The sequence below is a fragment of the Saccostrea cucullata genome, unplaced genomic scaffold, assembly GCF_032062105.1.
Source record: "Saccostrea cucullata isolate Sc308-1 unplaced genomic scaffold, CSIRO_AGI_Scuc_v1 ctg20455, whole genome shotgun sequence".
NCBI classification, from domain to species: Eukaryota; Metazoa; Mollusca; class Bivalvia; order Ostreida; family Ostreidae; genus Saccostrea; species Saccostrea cuccullata.
The window spans coordinates 3,168-8,220 of record NW_026937976.1 but is presented as its reverse complement, the minus strand read 5'-3'; the positions used below and the strand labels follow the sequence as shown (position 1 = coordinate 8,220).

Here is a 5,053-nt window from a genome sequence, read left to right as displayed (position 1 = left end):
CCAAATTAAATTGTGATATCTTTAAAACGCAATTGACTTAGATTTTGTAATTTACCGAAAAGTTCTATCTTTATATAAAGTAATGATACAAATAATAAGTTCTTATTATTTTAGTCCAATAATATTCATTGTTCATACTAGCAATGCCAGACAAAAATTTTAAATTGAAAATTTTAAAAATTTTTTGTTGTGGGTGCTTTTTACAGCCTATTTAAAAGTCAAAACAGAAAAAATTAACTTGATACAACAATTTTTAACAAAATGACAGACGTTTTAGTACGGCACCCCTGTGAAATATGAAAAACAGATAAATTACAAAAACCAGCAAAATGCAACCCCACTCCAGTTGACTACTAAAAAAATCAAATTTCTATATTTTATGACTTCTAGGTGATAGATATATGTCTCTACTAATAATTAAGACAAAAAATAAAAATTACTCATCAATTATGGGACAGTCAATACCATGATAAATACGGCGATTTCTATAAAGTGTAAAACAAAAAGAAACCAAATTTAAGCTTAAAATCATATTAAAAATTTCAGCCACTATTTCACAGTATTAATAAGTTTTGTGTTGTATTTCAACATGATCAATATATAGAATGTGTCTTTATATCCATGAAATCTTATTTACATGATGATATTACTTATGGCATATGAGCATGACATAGATAAGTCCAATGAATTGTATTAATTACATAAAGTGTATGAGTTGATTTATAGGGTTTTTTCCCTTCTCAATTAAGAGGTAATAAAATTGAGAAGATTTTTAAAGCAATAAATGTTACAGTTACTTAATATTTCAATAACAAGGAACAGAAAAAAATGTTTATTAATCAAAAACACCACCCCAGTGCTCCGAAGCTGAAACAACGTTGAAAATCAACATAGCAAAAAATCGAAATTTTAAGCTTTTTCTCCAAGTTAAAAACTGTTTAGCATACTTGCTTATAGCTAACACCCCCTATTCATACATCAAATGAGATTACTGAGCAATTCCAAGTCATTTATAAAATAAAATGGTGTTGTTATTTAAATGAATCTATGCTGAAAATTGTAACAAAATGATCAAATGCAGTCACTCAGAAAGAATGAAAATTAAGAGAACTGTATCCACTATGTTTCAAAGAACTGCAATAGTTTCAAAATATTCTGAACAGAATTTTAATGAAAACTTACAAAAAATAAACTACCAGTTAGTAAGTCACTAAGTGCCATCTTTTAAAGCATTTCAAAATTTTTGGTCTAAAAATTTTTGTACATTATTTATTTTTATAAATACATACATACATATACAAATACATAGAATTACTTATGACAATATGCACATACTCATATTACTCGTATCTAGGAATTTTGTTTGAGAATTTTTAGATGATCAACTTATTTTTAAAGTTTTCTGAAAGATTATTTTCATATATAGCCTTATTATTTGCATAGTGTATATATTGTATTTCTTCAGTGTACTGACGGTCTTTCCTAGCACTGACAGTCGTGATTTTTCTTACAGATAATTTTTAAAACTTCATTAAATATGTCTTCACATTTGTAATACAGCAAAATATACATTGCAATACTTTCTACACATTATTTGGGGCTTTAAACTTCATTAACGAGTCTAATTTTGCCACGAAGAGTTGCATACGAATTTCCTCTGACCCAACTTCCGGTTAAGGGTACATAGGATTATCGAATGTTTTCAAGTATATTACGTGGGCATACTTGAATGAAATCTTTTGATATCTGTAGTTTATACAATAAACTTGTGGAATATCACCGCTTTTTACGCGTACTCGATCGTTAAAGCTGAAAAGAGGAGTTGACAAAAATTCAATTGCGCTTACTAACAATGCCTCATGAGATTTTCCCGGTAAAATGTTGTTATACACTTAGTTCAAGGTCATAACTTTCAGAATATCCACCAATCAAAACATCGGAGAAGGCAGGGATGGTGTCAAGATGCGTAATATAACATGCTTTGCATCGGGGTCGAAATTCCTTGTGTTTACAAAATTATGCGCACGCAGCGCCACCTATACCGCTGGCATTGCTATTCATACGCCATATATGGCTTGAAATATTATTCAATTTTGATAAATCACAGAAGACATCTTTGTTTATTTCCGTTAGAGGACCACACCATTTTCTCCATATTTCAAAAGGAACAGTTAGTCTTATAATGGATTCCACAATGAATTGGTACATTATCAGTAACTTCAGTAACTCTTCTGTATATTTCAGTACAACATTCGACTATTTGTACTTCGCTCAAAACAATTTAAGTAAAGCAACGCACATAAATATTGGTAATTTTATTACGGTAGTTTCAACAAATTTCAGCAATTGTAATATTCCAAATAACACACGTTTATTCATAGATTCTAGAATGGTTGATTTGAGCGGAAACAAACTTACATCCTTTGTGATAAGTCAAAATACTGAATTTCTATACATAAAAAATAATATGCTTAGCGATATTGTAAAAAATAACGCTAAGCTTAATAAACTTCAATATCATCCACTGTCAATATTAGATATGTCATTTAATAAAATATCCAAAATACGACGCGAAGATTTTAGCTATTATGTGTTACTGGTAAGCTTAAACCTTTCTGGAAATCTTATCGAGCACATTGATGTGGATATTTTTTCAGATCTCACAATGTTAGTTTCAATAGATTTATCAGGAAACAAAATTTCACGAATTCAACGAGAGCATTTTAGATCATTGAGCCAACTATGTTATCTATACATTCAAAAGAACGACATTTTTCGTGTTTCTAGCGACATCTTCCATGGATTAGTGAATATGAGATACCTACAAGTGGAATCGTTTTCAATTTGTTGTGTTAAGCCTCAATCGATGTATAACATTGAGTGTGTTGCACCAGTGAATGAACTCTCCTCCTGTGATTATTTGATTGCAGTACCCATACTTAACGTTGCCATCTGGTACATGGCACTCTTTGCTCTCTTTGGAAACATAACGGTACTATTTTACAATCTTTTTCACTTGAAGAGTAAGACTCAAGCTAGTTATCTCATTCTTACCATTAATCTAAGTTGTGCAGATTTACTCATGGGTGTGTATCTGTTCATCATAGCCATAGTCAACTTAGATTATACTGGAAGGTATGGACTGATGGATTATACTTGGAGGCATAGCTATCTTTGTATTCTAGCAGGAATCATCGCTACTGTTTCAAGTGAAGCATCCGTCTTTACTGTTTTTCTCATCACTGTTGTCTGTTATTCGAAAAGTTGGCTGGCAATACTCTATGATTCTATTTGTTGGGCTCAATACGGTTTTATTTATTGGGATTTTGACTGGACAAATTGCCATATTCGTTAAGGCTTTGAAAATAGGGAAGGATGTTCGGACATCAAAAATCAGAGACAGGGAAATTTCTTTGGCAAAAACGCTCATTGCCATTGTTATCACGGACATGTTTTGTTGGATTCCTATAGGAATAATTGGTGAGTATTGCCAAAGTTTATTTTGTATTGCTATCAAAAGCTGAAAATAAAAGTTAAATATATAATCTAGTTATAATCATGACAATTATGATTAATTTTTAATTTGGAGAATATTTAAAAGTATATAATATTTAAGTAAATAGATTAATACATTTTGTTTTCAAAATATTATTTTTTTTGCCTTTTCATTATTCAGGCACAATAACTTTTTTTGGAACTGAAGTTTCTATTGAGGTATATGCGTGGATAATTGTTCTCGTATTACCTATAAACTCAGCCCTCAATCCCATTTTTTATACATTGACATCTGTAGTCAGACAAAAGGTATGCTAAATGAACATTAACAAAAACAAAAGAAAGATTCCTAAAAGTTTCTATGAGTTTATTTCCTTTGAAGTTATTGGTCTTTTAAAACTGAACAGAATAGTTGCCCTCTTATTAATGGTGTAAAGAAAGAAATCTTTGGAGAGTGTATATTATTTTACTTCCTTACTTGTCAAAATTAACTGTGAGCAAATTGAAAACTGCAATACAACGAAAAAAGGTATTTTATGATCTTTTGATCATCAGTGTATAACTTTTAATGTACTTTAGATTATTCGTGATTTAAAAATATAATATGCCCACTCTTTATGATAATATATTGGTTTTATTTCTGTCTACGTCCTGATTAATTAATTATTGTAAATTTAAATATATTGTTCAACTCACTGATGGAAAATTATATTTAACAATTCATGCAATGCCGTCTACATGTATATACTGTCACACACTTTTTAGGGACAACTTCATATGAAACGATTAACACAGGAAAATATGCTTTTGAGAAAGCAATTGGACACCTTGAAGGTAAGTACAGCTGTACTTAGTTAAACATTGCTGTATTAACTCCAACATTTCTTGAAAATCGATATTAATTCAATAATTGATGTATTTTTTGCATTTTGTAGAGTTCATCGTCGATCACCAAGCAATACTAGAATGGAAGTAAAATCTCTTAAAGCCTATGTCAGAATACACTGGTTTTGTTATCTGTAATTCCTTTATGTCAGTGCACAGTATTTTAATAAGATATCCATCATAAATGTATTTTTATTGTTCTGCTAAATTAATACGTACGGTTTTGTTTGTAAAATATATATAAAATATATATAATTATAATATCATTTTATACCTTATGTATTTTTAATACGTTATCCTATGAAGTCCGATCACTGATATTCGTTAACAGTAATATTATAAACTTCTACTTATAAACATGGCTTTATTTATCCCGTACTTTAATTTAAATTTCACTTTGTTACAGCATGCTGGTATGCATGCTTGATGTTGCAATCACTAACAAAAATCTACAATATTTATGTGTAACTCTAGTTTGCTATAGATAACTATAGTAAAGAATTTGGTACTCTGACTTACTATGAATCTTTTCTCTAATTTGATTTTTAAGATTTGAAAGCTTAAAACCGCTTTAGTTTGATAAAAGTGATACCGTGATGAAAAATTTTGAAATGGTGTGTGAATATACATGTAGAGGTTCCATTTAATTTTAAATGTGCATGTATGATTCGGA

General features: G+C 29.7%; 1 pseudogene; it reads left to right on the top strand.

Moving 5' to 3' along the window:
* Nucleotides 1-2,467: 2,467 nt before the first annotated feature.
* Nucleotides 2,468-4,579, top strand: LOC134249221 (G-protein coupled receptor GRL101-like; annotated as a pseudogene).
* The last annotated feature ends 474 nt before the right edge of the window (nt 4,580-5,053 follow it).